Source organism: Eurosta solidaginis, chromosome 1, assembly GCF_040869045.1.
Source record: "Eurosta solidaginis isolate ZX-2024a chromosome 1, ASM4086904v1, whole genome shotgun sequence".
Lineage (NCBI taxonomy): Eukaryota > Metazoa > Arthropoda > Insecta > Diptera > Tephritidae > Eurosta > Eurosta solidaginis.
The window spans coordinates 359733779-359751410 of NC_090319.1; the positions used below are offsets into that span (position 1 = coordinate 359733779).

At 36.8% G+C, this 17632-nt stretch overlaps 1 long non-coding RNA gene across 2 annotated transcripts in view; it reads left to right on the forward strand.

Annotated features, from left to right (window-relative positions):
* Positions 1–17632, forward strand: part of LOC137238133 (uncharacterized) — a 480771-nt gene that overhangs the window by 210763 nt on the left and 252376 nt on the right. For both annotated transcript variants that reach the window (XR_010949115.1, XR_010949114.1), the window contains exon 3: positions 3531–3610. This is a non-coding gene — a long non-coding RNA (uncharacterized lncRNA). The remainder of the gene's footprint in view (positions 1–3530; positions 3611–17632) is intronic.

Sequence of the window (17632 nt, forward strand, 5' to 3'; positions counted from 1 at the left end):
AAGGACCATCACATCGATAACACTCCCCAAAGCCTTCGGGTGAGCAACCTTATCGCTATAACAACAACAACAACAACTGCATATAAATTTAGGAAGATGCACTGAAAATCAGTGAATTTTTAGTAGACATATTTGGTCTTGTTTTACTTTTTTTGGCCAAGAATTTTTTACTCTAATCTGTCACTCCAAATTACATGACTCAACACCTAACAGCTGACGAAGGCATATTCATGGGAGGAAGATCGGAAGGTAGAAACACAACTGAGAATATTTGAAAAGAGTTTTCGAAGATATCGAACAATTTGGACATTTTTATAACCATAGGAAGGATTCATATGCATTAGCAAATTTTGCTTTGAGATCGTAAAGACCCAAGACCAAGTTACAAGCTCGTTATGTGTCAAGAGGGATAATATATCACAGACCTAAAAATAAAAATCCGGAAATAAACGTTAAATCCTGAATTTTATTTTTTAAGGCCAAAAAAAAGTCCGGCTTCATAACAAAGAAACGGCTTATCCGAAAAAAAAAATGTTTAATTCGGATAAGTCGTTTCTTTTTCATCAAGCCGGACTTTTATTTTGGCCATAAAAATAAATGTCCGGATTTAAAATTTTAAAAATAAAAGTGCGAGTTTACTTGATTTTGCTTGTATATGTGTACTTTTACGGAACAAGTTCGAAAAATAAAGAGGATGCATGATTCGACATGATATTGCTATAGGGATACCTGGGAACTCAAACATTTTCACCTCGGACAATTCTTTGTCCCGCACTTTTCGACTCCGAAAAAAAATAATTATTATTTTCCATCCCTGATTTTTTGTGGATATTTTCATTAAAAAAATTGTGTGTCTTACTTTTTGAAAAAATTGTGGGAAATGAAAGATAAAAAAGTAAGGAAGGCTAAGTTCGGGTGTAACCGGACATTACACACCAGGCTGAAAGCTTTGAAGACATAATAAGGGGAAATAACCATGTATGAAAATGAACCTAGGGTAACCCTGGAATGTGTTTGTGTGACATGGGTATCAAATGGAAGATATTAAAGAGTATTTTAAAAGGGAGTGGGACATAGTTCTATAGGTGGACGCTTTTTCGAGAAATCGCCATAAAGATGGACCAGGGGTGACTCTATAATGTGTTTGTACGATATGGCTATCAAATGAAAGGTGTTAATGAGCATTTTAAAAGGGAGTAGCCCTAAGTTGTATATGTGAAGGCGTTTTCGAGATATCGATGAAAATGTGGACCACGTTGACCCAGAACATCATCCGTCGGGTACCGCTAATTTATTTAGGAACTGTTTTCTTGCCATGATTCCAAGGGCTTTTGATTTCGGCATGCAGAAGTATTTCATTTTCTTCTACTTAATATGTTATGTGTCACATCCAATTTAAAAAATTTTGTCGAAAGATATATTTTGCGTCAAAAAACCAATCCAATCACCATGCTTCATCCTTTTTTCGTATTTGGTATAGAATTATGGCCTTTTTTCATTTTTCGAAATTTTCGATATCAAAAAAGTGGGCGTGGTCAAGGTCGGATTTCGCCCATATTTATTACCAAGATAGAGTGAGTTCAGATAAGTACGTGAACTAAGTTTATTAGAGATATATCGATTTTTGCTCAAATTATCGTGTTATGGCCGAGCGGAAGGACAGACCGTCGACTGTGTATAAAAACTGGGCGTGGCTTCAACCGATTTCGCCCATTTTCACAGAAAACAGTTATCGTCATAGAAGCTATGCCCTTACTAAATTACACAAGTATTGGTAAATTTTTGTTCGTCTTATGGCATTCAAAGTATTCTAGACAAATTAAATGAAAAAGGGCGGAGCCACGCCCATTTTGAAATTTTCTTTTATTTTTGTATTTTGTTGCACCATATAATTACTGGAGATGAATGTTGACATAATTTATATATATACTGTAAATATATTAAATTTTTTGTTAAAAAAATTTTTTTTAAAGTGGGCGTGTTCGTCATCCGATTTTGCAAATTTTTATTTAGCACACACATAGTAATGGGAGTAACGTTCCTGCAAATTTCATCATCAGCGACTGCCAAATTACAGCTTGCAAAACTTTGATATTACTTTCTTTTAAAAGGGGCGGTGCCACGCCCATTGTCCAAAATTTTACTAATTTTCTATTCTGCGTCATAAGGCAAACCCACCTACAAGTTGCATTGCTTTATCCATCTTTAGTAATGAATTATCGCACTTTTTCGGTTTTTCGGAATTTTCGATATCGAAAAAGTGGGCGAGGTTATAGTCCGATTGCGTTCATTTTAAATAGCGATCTGTGGAAAGTGCCCAGAAATCTACATACCAATCATTATGATATTTCAAAATTTACTCAAGTTATCGTGTTCACGGGCAGACAGACGGACGGACGGACATGGTTAAATGAATTTCTTTTTTCGTCCAGATCATTTTGATATATAGAAGTCTATATCCAAAACCAAAAATAACACGATGACTCGACAATAACAATCCGATAACAAACAGATGAATCGATGATAGTGTCACTATCCATAACAAACAAATTACTCGTCGATATTGGTTGTTATCGGTAACGAGCTGATGAAGCTCTTATCAAAAAGCCCTGAAATTATACCGGAATGGTCTTAAACTATTGCCGACATTATTTCAATAAAATTCGCAAAAATTTAGCGAAATCCTAAAGCAAATGCGAGGTAAGCCAGCAGATATCCGAACCAGTTCCTACATCATTAAGAAAAGGTTTCGCATTTGATGCAGAATGATACCAAACTACGAAAATACTTCGAATATATTCTCAACTGAGCGCTTAAGGTATACAACATTCTGAAAATACCCTAAATTATGCTGAAACTCTTTTGAAAATGTCAGTAAACTCGTGAAGTAATAGTCTTTTTATTAACTAGAAATAATGGCCTTAATCATAGACGTACATTTGTACGCTTCATAATAACTTGGTAAATCTTGCATATTCAATTGGCATGGAAATACGAGCTCTGGTTATAGCTATCAGATATAGATTAGTAAGACATAAACTTCTTGGTATTCAATCCGTATGGTACCTGTATAAAGGTAGAAGTAAAGAAAGATTCGTAAGTGAACTCTGACACTGTAGTTAAAAAAATGTCAGCTCAGGACTCCAACTTTCACGTTGAATAAAGCGGCTCGCTTTATTAATATGTAGTATTTTCTCGAATACTTCTCGGGTTTGTTACGTAATAACGGGATACCTCAGACTTCTGCAGGTGGAGAAAGATCTAATGTCCACAAACAACATATCACAAAACTTCCAAGAACTCGGACAGTTTTTTTAAATTATTTGCTACGTCAGAAGTTTTGATGGGACTCCCCTCTTTTGAATCTCCTCTACGCCACTGAAATTTTGTATTACTAATTTTTCAAGGAGTTGCCTTAGTGATATATGCAATATTAATTTTATATTTGCACGTGATTCAAAATTTTAAAACCATGATATATTTATTTAAAAAATTTATTTAAATTCTATTTTATTCTTGTTTTCTTTCAGATTGAATAAGTGAATAAAACTTGCAATCAAAATATGTGTATACAATAGCCAAAGTACTCAGCTTTTAACATCACTGGCTGGTAAGTCGATAAAAAAAATTTTTATTACAAATTTTAGCATTTCAAAAGGATATGTCTGCGTTTAACAATGAAACTCTCTTTACTGGCTATAAAATATTCAACTCTAAGTACTACAGACTATGTAAATAAAGCAGATACTTGTATCTCAGTATGAATGTACAAATGTATATTTTACAGTGCCTCAAAGTTATAATCAAACTTTAAGTGGGTGAATTAGTGAACATATAATTATAATACCCAACGAAATACTCATCATAACCCCCCCTATCGACACAATGGGCGCATCCGCGCATAGTTTTTTTTTTTTTTTTTTGTTTTTTTTTTTTTTTTGTGGCGATCCGTTGAAAGGCAGGGGTTTGTTAGGCGTAGAGATCTAAAACTGCTCGGCTACAGAGTTGTTGTTGTTGTTGTAGCGATAAGGACACTCCCCGAAGGCCTTGGGGTAGTGTTATAAATGTTGATGGTCCTTTGCCGGATGCAGATCCGGTACGTTCCGGTAACAAGCACCATTAAGGTACTAGCCCGACCATCTCGGGAAGGATTTGATATTCCGCGCTCCCACCTCCTAGATCCATTAGGAGTTCGGGGTCGCCAGAGCCGCGATTTTTAATGAAACAGGATTCGCCATGGGTAGGTGAGGTTGACAATTGGGATGGAGAAGCTATATATTGCGCAGGCAACCCCTTGAGAGGGTTGCGCTACACAACTTCTTCAATCAGTTTGGTATTTTAGTCGCCTAATATTGGAGATGAATTCGAGGTATCAAATTCGCTAGAGTGAGACCCATAATGTTGGCGAAAGCTGCGAAGTCCTTAGTTAACACAAAATTTATTCTACATTTTTCAGGAAAGGAGGTTGAAATATCTTAACGGCCAAGATGGAACAATAAATCTCACTTCGCTTAACAAAAAAAGAATAGAAATCAAACCGTTTAATAATTTACTCATGAAAATAGAACCAAGCACTTCTTTTCGAATAGCTAAGGTGGGAAGGCTAATAAGTTTCAGACAGCTGGTATAAAGGGAGCAGGTCAAAGAAGAATCACATTTAAAATGTGTTAAGGCAAAAAGTAAGATCTGCTGTTGAACTTAGTAAAGAATGAAGAAGTGTTCTGTGCTCAGCAGCGACTACCAGGTAACGCAGCGTATTGAATATTATCCAGCGCTTCAAGGGCGAGGTAGTTTAATATTTACGCGGAAAGTCAAGCACCAACTAAAATGCTAAGCTGGGTCTCTTTGAGTTCAAGGGTTGTCAGAGAGATTCTGACCACGTTCATGACTCCACCATACTTCTATATATACTCTGTTAAACCGAAAGCCTGCAAGTAAATAAGTCTTAAAAAATTCGAGGCGATTTTACCTCCAATTTTACGCTAATTCAGAACGGCATTTGAGTTTTCACTGAGAAGCTTTTCATGGCAGAAATACACTCGGAGTGCTTGCCAAATCACTGCCAATGGCGACCGAATTAGAAAAACTGTTTTCGAATTGAAAAAAAAAAAAAATATTTCTAAATTTTTGATGTTGCATCATCCGGGAATTGAAATCACGATCTTCGGTGTGGTAGGCGGTGCACACTACCACCACACCACGGCGGCCAACTAAGTTTTACTCCTCTATAATAGTGGGAGCGCCTGATGGAAGTTCATGCTGTGCAGCTGCATACCTTGCATGACCAGATTTTGCAAGAACCTGGTCTTCTGATGTTATCACGCTACTCAATTCCACAAAGAAAATTATAAGAATCGATGAAATTTCGATAGCAAATCGAGCGAACCGAGAACTTATCGATAGAAAACGAAAAACATGCTCCCAAGCTGTCGCTAGGTAACCAATTACACTTTGATATTAAATCGATAACTCGTCTATAGCAAGGGTGCTAAAAAAATTTGGATAACGGAGCTATACGAAAATAATATCAATAAAATTACAACAACCGCCTTTTCGGAATTGCAAACATTTAAGTTTTACAAAAACTTCAGTAAAAATATTTCTTCCTGGAATGACAACAACTAAACAGCAGCATGTGCAGGCTGATTATCAGTGAATGAATGTAGATAGATACCCGTGTAATTGTGACATGAAATACCCATGATTTTTAGAGCATCATTTTGCGCGTTTTTCTACCGAAATATATTTACTTTACTTGCCAAAGTAGTTGCTTGTGTGACAGTGAATTTTAAGGCATGCACAATTTTTCTTTTAATTTTACCAAACTCGATGTGGTTGTTGTTGGGAGCCACGCGGAGCCAAAAGAGCCATTGTACGAGCATCGTTAGTCTATATCATATGTGTAACTTGCAAATATCGAGCCAATTTCACTTCAGTAGCGATTGTTTTCGATAGCAAAACGATAACACCTCGTCTAATAAAACACATGTCTATAACTCGTTAATAATTCGTGGCTAACAAAACGTTAACTGGCCTATAACGAAAAGATTACAAGCTTCTTACACTTCGATAATCGTTGTTTTGATAGACAACCGATAGCAAATCGAAAACAAATCAACAACTCCGCGATAAATCGATAACGAATCGAGTTCTTTTTTTTTTTTTTGATAAGAAACCGGCAACCTTCCATGAAAGACCAATAATCAACAAAACAAAATTAATACGGTAACAAACCAAAAATTCGTTCTTAACTCATTCAAAAAAGATCTCAAGCTAATCCCAAAGCAGTACGAAATTATATATGTAGTAAGATCTCCATCTGACCACTTAAGGTCCTAGACATTATAGGTAAAAGATCCTCAATAATTACCAAAGAAACCCGCATTTAATTGTTAGCCACTATATCTTCTGGTTCAAAACAGATGATTTTTTTTATTTTTTTTTAAGTACTTTCGTCACAGACAGACAATTGGTCTGCATTTGAGCATTTTATACAAATAACAACGGTACTTCACCAGTACATGTATGTATATTATAATTTTACTTAATTTCCGCCATTGTTTTTACTGCACGGGAGTACGTTTGCATTCGCCTCTATGCGTTCGCAATGTTGCATAAGTCGAAGCTTAGCGCTGGAAATGGGGAAACAATCTACATAGGACACACTCACATATACACACAAATTTCATAGCTGCAAATGCATTTGTGTGCATACATCTAGTACATTGTGTATATGTGTAAATGCTTGTATTAATGTGCTAATGAAATTACCATTTCGCGGCATTTGTCGCCAATAATGTGCGCAATTATATATTTATTTGCAGCAAATGCCCATCCCATCCAAAGTTGCGCCGTCATTGTATATAATATGCATAGTACGCATTTACACATACACACAACTGCATCAAATATGCATCAGAATGACATTTTTCTAACATTTACAATTCGTTTACACTGCATTCTTCATCCTCATAGCTTTTCCTGGTGATGATTATTATTCCGCGTATTATTGCCTCATGTTGACTCTGTGCATCGCTTAGTCGATGTGTATTAGAGGGAGTTGGTCGCTCTTTATACTGGCGAACGTGTTAATGAAATAGACTGCGTCATTTTTATTATATTTAAGTGACGTTGATGTGACACTGTCAAGTACTTACATAGAAATTAAGAAACGCTCGCGATGTTTTGAATCTCTTGCATTCGATGTGGGAGTGTGTTTGGTGGTAGGCGTTCTGAAATGTAAACGTTGAATATGTAATGAAAGGAAGTAAACCTACTTTGATTGGTAATAAAGTGGTCGGAAAAATATGCTAATTGTTAGACTAATTTGGTTTATTAAAAATCTCACTTGAAAAGAAATGAGCCTTATGGAAATAAATTTGCAAACGCATGTTTGAGGTGAATAATTCGGTTTCCTTCGACCGACATGCTTTATGGCATGGGTCTCTAAAAAAGTAACTTCCCATTCGCATATGCAATGAAAGCACAATTGTGTTATTGAGTACAGACCCCTGATTTAGGGACACCGCAGTGGAAATAAAACAACTGTTGTGCTTTAAATGAAAGTGATACAAAACTGAAACTTTGTCAAAAATGTCTGTAATACGAATGAATTAAGATATGCATGATGAGCCGGGACTTGAATGATGTCTTAAAAGCTAATCGCAAGATTCCTCGCTTCTGTATGACTTTTCTAAATGTACCTACCTATCCACAGTGGTCGGTTCTATAGGTCAAAAATAAAAAAATCAAAGTGAAAATTTTGTCACCAAATGTGTCGCTAGTCTCTCTTATTAGATTATTAGAACAGCCTTTTAAAAGGTATATTTATTTTTGTTGTATTCGAACTGTACTCTTTAAGAATAGCTTCAAAAGTGAGGTTATAGTATTAGTTGGTTTTTCCAGTGTGAGCAAGTTAAAAATAAAGTGCAAGGTTCAGCCATTTAAAAATACATAAAATATCATTGTATTAAAATAAATAGAAAAGAATATTGAATTCAAAGGTATTTACTTCATTTCGAAATAATTTTAGTGTCTTTAGCTTGTGTTTTTTTTTTTTTTTTTTTTTTTTTTCACCAGTGCCTTTATTAGTGTTTATTTGCACAAATGTTTCAATTTCAGCTAAAGTTTTAGTTGGGTTCCTCACCGATCCCCACGTAGGGACTTAAAGTTTTAAGATTCTAAAGTGTTAATATCAGCTGCCAATTTCTGCCACTGACTATGGTTTGCGACAGTTTTCTGATAGCGTCATACTGATAAATTATTGTCGTATGTTATATGTACTTACATGTACCATACGACATTATTTTATCCAGTCGACTATATGCAAATGTAAACTTTTGTGTGTGTTTGCTGTTTTGTCATTGTTGTGTATGCAAGATCTTTTAAAAATTTGAATTTCTTTATTTAATCCTATTAAACACTGAATTTGCGATAGACACATCTCTCCACTTTTCCCCCCACATCTACTTACTTTTTGTATGAATGCGGTGAAAGTGGGTGGTTGTGGGTCGTTATAAAGGTATCAGCCGCACCAATTTTATGAAAAACTAATTCTCACATATTTGTAAAGCCGTGACCAAAGTTTCACGTTGATATCTCTCTGGAAGTATTTTTGCCACCAACTCCATATAAGACCGACCAATGTGCGACCTGTGCATCTCCTAACGGTACTTAATGTGCTGGGTATTGCACTCACTTTAGCCTCTGAAACATGTTTGAAATTTTAAGTCTGTATCTTCGCTCCTCTCAACTACGTAAGTGGCTTGCAGTTTCAATGAGAAATTTCTAATAAAAATTAAAAAAATTTCACAAGGTTCCCTAGTTTGGTAAAAACTTTCTTAATATCTCCTTCCTGGAATTGTCATTGATTTCTCAGCTGAGTACGAGGTATAAAGCGTTTAACTCAATAAGAAGCCTCTCAAAAATGTATCGCGACATTCCATCCAATCCGTACGATTATTCTTAAGATATAGATCCATGCAAACCCTAGCAATACTGTTTATCATATGCACTACAGTGTGAGAAATCTCTGAATCACATACTAAATTTCAAGTTACTTAAAATACGAGTCCCAGATTCCAAACCACGTATGAGTTATTTAATTGTCTTAAACCTCCAGCTAACGAAATTTGTTTGTCCTTTTCTTGTATTGTCTCGCTGCTCTGCACTATGTGGATTTCCCGAAGATCTCTAAATATATCGATCCCTAGCCTCTGTTGAGGAATCTTCTTTTTCTGGTAACTATAAAGGTACTCCCTGCAGTTTTTTGGGAGTTTAACAGTTTTGATGGTATTTTCCGGCTATTGATCTGACACTCAACAGACACATTCGGGAAAGATATTACATGACCACGTAGATTTTTCCGTGTCACCCAATCACCTCCGTACGTGAAGAGATTTTGCTCGCCGGAGCCTCGTCTACTAAAGAAGCAGGATTTGCCGCGGTCAGGTGCTGTCGAAAATTGCGTTTTAGAAGCTGTAAATTGCGCTGGCAACATCTTGAAGCTCCTGTTGTTATTTATTTTAGCGATAAAGATACTCCGCGAAGGTTTTGGGAAGTGTTTGATGGTCCTTTACCAGATGTTGATCAGATGCACTTCGGTAACATGCACCATTAAGGTGCAAGCCCGACCATCTCGGGAATGGTTTACTGTTCCATAAGGAATTTGGGGTTTTGGGTTGGAGGAGCTATACATTTTGCTGACAAATCCTTGATAGGATTGCTCTACACTGCGCCTTGAATCGCAGTGGGAATTACGTCTCATTAGATTGATCCTGCTAAGTAAAAATTCTAATATCCCTGAAGTTTAATATGAGAGCCGCTTTCGAATCATATTTCCAAAGATTTTTCATTCTTCTACGGCATTGCGTTGGAAAATCGCATGTTTTAGCTGTGTCATGAGATATTTGTTTCCATTCACATTTATGTTCCATGGGCTCCAGTACTGAAAAGAGTGAGTGAAACGCAATTTGATGGCTGATTTACGGAAATTCCTTAGTTCGGGTATGACATCCACTACCAATCTCCTGATGCCCTTCACTTCACGGAGCACTGTTAATTCCAAACACATTTTGAAGAAATCAGCAATGTGAACAACCCCGAAAGTAAGAGAGGTCAAATAAATTATTTACACTGCATTTGAGCAAATAACGGAGCGAACCGTACAAATAACTCCATTTTATGGTTACCTTAACAACAATACGTGAATTTAAAGAGCTTTGCAGCGCAACCTTTCAAGTGATTGTCAACCACATCTACCCGTGGCGAATCCTGTTTATTAAGCAGGCGAGGATCTGGCGACGATTCAAGAAGGAATCGGCGTATTCGCACCTTGGCAGCCACGTCACTTTTGACGGATATAAATTCGAGATTTTAAAGGACCTCGTTTATTTGGGAACCAGCATTAAAAGCAAAAACAATGTCATCATAGAAATCATAAATAACACCTCTTGTTTGAACTGAGTAGGAAATTGAAAATTAAAATCCTCTCGACGAACAAAAATCGTGTTCTACAGATCGCTTATCCTGATGTTTAGCTCGTAATCATGGACGGAGTCGAGAGAAGTGAAATAGTTCTACCGAAAATGTATGGTCCTGTCCGTGATGCCGACGGAGAGTATCGAAGGAAGTTTTAATATTGAGCTGTATCAGATTATGCAGATATGAAGGTACTTCAGCGAATAAAACCGCAAAGGGTAGGCTAGGTCGTATGCTACGAATGAACGAAGACTCTCCGCCCAAGAAAGTATTTCAGTCGGCACCGAAATTTGGAAGCAGAGGAAGTGGAGACCCCCACTGGGATGGGAGAGCAGGAGGTGAAGGAAGACTTCACCCCCCTTGGTGCTCCCAGTTGGTGTCAGTTATTGCAAAGCAGGGTTAGCTGGTGTGACTTGTTACGAGACGGCCAAGGGCGTTAAGGCGGTTAAATGTTAATTAATGATGATGATTATAGGGCCCTAGCGGCCACAAGTTCTTCGAGGAAAAATGGGGTTGGAAGACCTAGATGGTTCAATGAGCTCATATCAAATCGGAGCAGTGATTCATTGGTGTTTTTTCCGGAACCTACCGAACCATTAATATCGATAAAACTCGGCAACATTTTCGGGTAGCCTCCTTATCGCTTAAGGCGAACAAGAACAAAAAAAAAGAAGAAGAAGACGTATAAAGATCGTATGCCAGAAGAACAATCACTCACTTCAGTGAGGATCAGTAAGCCTCAGTGCGTCTATGACACTTGCAGTACTACATAGTAGTGAAAGTGAATGCAAATGACTGGAACTCAAAGCGCCACGTCTTCATACAATATCTGGTGACCTAGGTCGGTTTGTATGGACGAAAGTTAACCGATATCGCGTCATCGATTTTTCGATAGGATATGGGCTCAGGAAAAAAATCCACTACGTATACCAAAAATAATAATTTTCGAGCCTGCAATAAAAAATGGCGAAAGGGTCAATTTTTCGACCAAAGCACTCCCCAAAACCCAAAAAAAAAAATATATATATATATATATTTTTCTTCATTTCAATGTCTGATCTCTCTGCCATCAAAACAACATTTAAACTCTCTAGTTTCACGACCATCCTATAAAATTCCTATCCAGTTTCGTGTCGTCTTTGGTAACACGATGTCCACGCCCCTACACGAGAATAAAACTGCCATATGACCCTTAAAGTAATATCCTTTACGTCTCCTAGGTGACCAAAGCTATGAATAGAAACACATTGAATCCAGTGGCTTCATAGGGTTGCAAAAGTTTCAGCTTTCTCTTAATCCTTGGGAAACTAAAATATGCGCTTAAAAACTCGCACGCTGAATCTTTGCGCTATCCATTTACCCAATCCGTTGTATTATAAAAAAACCTATATTTTGCAGCGTAAATCATGACTAGATACCGCTTGGTTCGGAGATCTTGCGTTTGGAAGCCTTAATGAGAAATTTATGAAAGGGCATTCGACTAAGCAGGACGAAATACATTTGTGTTACAACAACTATTCATGCAGCTCACCCCGCCTATTTTGCACTACACCTGTGATCAATTGGCTTACATCCAAATATATTTCTACATATTATTTTGTCATGCATACGGAGCTCAATTAAACCGCTTGTCTCTATTCTTTATATGCAGTATTCATCTTTTCTTAGCCGAAACTCGGTCCTGTAAAAGTGGAGTTCCACATACTTCTTTACTATGTAGGCGCACTTCCATGATGCTTTAAGGCGATGACTCTCATTTAAATGTAACTAAAAATATTTTCTATGAAACAATGTGTCTCCATGTAGGTATATTAAAGTAAATAAAATGTTTTCAAGTTTACTATGCATTAAATTTATTTCAACTTACACACATGAAATCTTTAGATGCTTCTTCCTATTTTAGATACTTGGCAAACTGTCCTTCAGTCATACGACAAGGATGGCTGCTACTTAAGTTGCTGATAAATTCGTTAAAGTGCGTGATAAATGCACCATAACGCAAGGAGTAAAACATACATATATACGAATATATCAAACTTATGTGTATACTTGTAGATAACAAATGAATATAATACATTTGTACACGCTTTCTCCATTACCAAATACCAAACCATTACTACACCGTTGACGATCATCTGTCTTAGGTGACCCGGAAAGAATAAGTAATCACACAAGTGTTACCTACGCACAGGAACAATAAGCATATATGTATATGTGTGTAAGGTTATACGATAAAGGAAACATAAAGCATGTTCATACGCACACAAACATACAAAGATGTATGGGAGTATTCCTACGGGACATGGATGATGGATACTCATACATAAACAAATTATTTTTTGAGATGGTAGATGTGCGTAAAAAGCGTAAGAAATTTTACATTTTTCTTTTAGTGTACTATTTTATCCCCCTTTTATACTCAGTTGCGCAGAGCTCACAGAGTATATTAATTTTGTTTACATAACGGTACCCCGTAATGGCATAAACTAATGGAGATAGATATAGACTTCTATATATCAAAATGATCTGAGCGAAAAAGAAATTCATTCATGTCCGTCTGTTTGTCCGTAAACACGATAACTTAGTAAATTTTGAGGTATCTAAATGAACTTTGGTACGTAAGTTCCTGGATACTCTTCTCAGATCGCTTTATAAAATGAAGACAATCGGACTATAACCACGCTCACCTTTTTGATATCGAAAATTTGGAAAACCCGAAAAAATGCGATTATTCGTTACCAAAGACGGCTAAATTGATTTAACTTGGTAGGTGGGTTAATCTTATGATGCAGAATAGAAAATTAGTAAAATATTGGACAATGGACGTGGCACCGGCCACTTTTCAAAGAAGGTAATTTAAAAGTTTTGCAAGTTGTAATTTGGCAGCTGAGTATATAATGTTCGGTTATACCCGAACTTAGCCTTCCTTACTTGTTCGAAAATTGTTTTTGTTTTATCGGCCTATTAATAAAGGATTCAAGGTTCGATTCGATCTCAAGGCCAGAGCAATAATTTTTCTAATGATAATTATCTTTTTTTGTTTATTTTTTTTTTTCTATTAAAATTTTTAATTAAAGAGTTAACAAAAAACAATTATTAAAAATATTTTTGTTCTGGCCTTGAGCTCGAATCGAACCTTGACTTTTTTCAATAGTTTCAAATCAGCAGGAAAGGCTTTAAATTGTAGGAAAAGAAGGTCTACTCATAATGGAACCTCCTCAAACTCGTAGCATAAAACCTCAAACTAGAACTAGAGAAACTCCAGCTTCTCCCGCAATAGTAATTATTTAGTAATTTAGCTCAAGTTATTATCCAGAACTTTTATTACGAATTACTGTCTTCCCCTCACGGTCTTTACATAGCAGAAAATAGAAAAATACGTACATTTTTTATTTCATCTTCCTGCCCATCACATGACTACGCAAAACTCTGCAAACCGTTAAGCATGGATAGTGAAAGAGGTTTGAATAATTCTCCTGGCCTTTCTTCGCTACACTTCACAGCCGAGAATAAAAGAGTTTAGGATTTTTCTTAAAACGTTATAAATCCACAATTTTATTTTTTTACTAGAAGACCCGGCAGACGTTGTGTTGCCCTAAATTTAGCCTATCTGCATACATTTTAATAAGCTTTTTCCGTTTGACTCTGCCCTCCCCCCCTCTTCACTTTTTCCTAATCCTTTTATTCACTCCTGCCTCCGTCTTTTTCGCTTCATCTATCTCCATCTTCGTCTCATTCTATCTCTCTTTCAATATCCTTCTCTCTTCTCTCAAGTTCTTCTCATTCTTCTTCACCCCTTATTGCCTGTCCCAGAGGGTAGTATGTATTTTGTTCCAGTCCCATTCCGAGTTTCAGTCCCACTCCGAGTCTCAGTCCCTATCCTAGTCCTAATCCCAGTCCCAGTCCGTCTCTGGATAATATATTACTCCGTACTAAAGCACTCATCAACAGCTTTCATTTGATATCCATATTGTATAAACACTGTCTAGGCATTCACTGGCCCTATATCTCGAGACCATAGTCACCCAGGGGTATGAAAATTACCTTCTACACAACTAAAGACTCTCCTGAATAAAAAAATAAAAAAATTACATAGTACCTCTAAATCGCGGGCCCCCTCAGTACCCCCCCACCCTCTCGGCGGGCCTGGTGATGTGCTATACTTTATATCATTCGCTATAATATTTTTTATTGATAAGCAGGTTGTTCAATTAAACACCAAGCAATTACACTGAAGTATATCCGCACCACCTGAAAATATGAGTACCACTGCGCATACGCAACATATTGTTATTATGTATAAACAAATAAAAATAAAAAATTGCAATAAAATAATATTGCGACTATAAACTGAAACATAACCTATCCTATCTCTCAAGTTAGATCAAACTACACACGGTGTGCAAAATAAATTCAAAATTGGTTTAGTAGTTTAGGAGTCCATCGCGGCCAAAAATGTTGTGACACGTGTTTTTTTTTATATTTATATTTAATAATTATGGTCTTTCTTTACTTTATGTTCAAAAGATATTCAACTGCACTTATGTTTTAAGTTCACCATACATATGTACTATGTATAAAAATAAAATGATTGAATATAACGCGTCCGCGGTTGCCGGTTAATAGTGCTAGACTGATTTCACTGCCTTTCCACTCGCCGCGCACGGCTGCGCATAGCAATTTTTTCGCCGTCTGAATATTGTTGGAGGCGGCTTAAACAAGGTTTCTGAAAGTATTTTAGACAAAGATATTACTATAGCGAAACTATTTCAAGATCTTGTATGAATACTTGCACTTGTAGATATGTGTGAAAGAAAAGTGCACATTTCAAAACAATGCCCCCATTAAAGTCCTTTAATATGTTTCGTTTCGATAACGCGAGCATGGAATGAATGTCGTTATTTGCGGCCCTATAGCCAGGCAATGTAAAGCATGTGTCTTCGACTGAACAACCGAAAAGTTGAGAAATGGTTTCGAGTTCGCCTGTTCCCGCAAAATGGCCTTATCTTGTCGTAGGTTTAGATATAAAAAAAAATCATGAAAATACACTGTGTTCCCTTAACTTATACGTAAATAAGAGAAAGAGAGATAGCGTCCCAGTACCCCGAAGAAAAAATGGGAGACAGTCACGCTAAGTGACAGTTTCGCTACAGGTTTAGTGACTACCTCTTGAGTTGTGCTATTTGGATATGCAACATCAACTACAACAGCTAGTTAGCAGCCACAAATATCTCAGAACCACCTACGACTAAACTATCAAGCGGTCTGCAAAGGACGCCAATATGAGGACACATAATTAGGCTCCTTGGAAACTCCTGTTAAAATGAAAATAGCGGATTTCTTACCGATATACAGCGACTAGTTTGGTTATGACCTGACTGCTTTTCAACCGGAAGAAGCCGAGGCACACCGAAGCGATTTATTATTCAAAATGAGGCTATAATCGAAAATGCTGGAATTTATATTTCCGAACCAACCTACAAGAAAGTACTACATACAACTGGTGACACTTAAAATGGAATCATGAACAGTACAAAACGTGCCAGGAACGAATGGATTGAACCTTATGGGTGGAACTTAAGATACAGCCGGCAAAATTTTCTCAATTACCCAAGTCTTAGGAAAAAGTAGATTAACTAAAAAGTAATCGGTATGTTCGATGTGCAAACATACGAACAAGACGTACATCCACGTCCAGAAGCTAATGTTTTTAAATTAACTAGAGCTGGGTCAGTACAGAGCAGTACTAGAGCTTGGCACAGTCTACTCCGATAACAGATCCATAATATTTGATAGCAGATCGATAAACTTTCTATAACAAACCGATAAAAAATCGTTTTCTATAGACGAAAAATTTACAACAAATCGATAAATAGTCTGATAACACGTAGATAGCAAATCGTTAACAATTTGATAGCAAACCGATAACTCGGCCAAATAAATTCATAACACGCCCATAACATGTCCATAAAAGTTTTATCAATAACGCTTTCTTTCCTCTTCCCTCTTTTTAATTGTTCCTTACCATTCCTTTCCTTTCACCACTCTCACACATTATGCCTATACTTACAATGCACTTACATTTTGTATACTGCCAAACAGCATACCACTTCCAAACATTACGCTTACCATTACCTTTATACTAAAGATTACATTCGAGCATAACATATATATAAACAAAGGCTGAATAAGCATTACCTCTTTATGGATTTTGAGACCATTATGTATGCAACTACACAAAGCTACGTTAAAAGGCCTTCAGCTCCATTTGAATTGGAAGGGACTCTTTCTGAAATTTCCAGCTAAACAAAGCTTGAGATTGGTATCAGGGAAAGGGTTATTGGATTTGTTGGACACTTGTGATAGCTTTTCACATACTTCGAAAGCACAATGCGTTATCTTTGGATGCATAGCTTCTTCAGTGGTCAACTTCACCCCCGAAAAACGCAACGTGTTGAAAATATGTATGTGTGGGTAAATATATTTCACAGACGGAAGAATTATTTGAGATGACTTTGAAAATTCAACGTGATCATATAAAATCGTCAGTCAATGGAGCTATTACCTAACTAAAGGACTATTAAAATACATTTATAGAACATTGGGGAGTACCTTTATCGCTGGTACGACTGTGAAAAAAGGTACTTGGAGCTTACATACACAGAAAACTTAGATCGAAGACTTAGCCCCAGCGGGTTAGGCAGCTTAGAATATATCCGCGGAAGGTATGCATATCATAAGAGATGACTAAAATGCCAAATTTATTCAAGAGATTGTGTAATTTATAGCTTCTTCAATGCAATTGTCAACCTTACCTTCCCGTTGCAAATCCTTTTTCTTTAGCAGCGGAGGGTTCGGTGACTTCAAGTTCCTCAATGAACTAGGTGGGGGTGGGATGTCCGAGAAGGTTCAGTGTGTGCAATCGTTCCCGAGATGGTCGGGTTCATACTTTAATATTGCCTGTTACCGGAATGTATCTGATCTATATCCGACAAAGGACCATCAAAATCGATAACACTCATCAAGACTTTGGGGGAGGTTCTTTATCGCTACAACAACAACATAGAACACTTACATTGAGAGATGGTTGGAGAAGGCATAAGTAGCTGAATACTCATTTGAAATAATGGCCAGAAAAGTTTAAAACTTAATT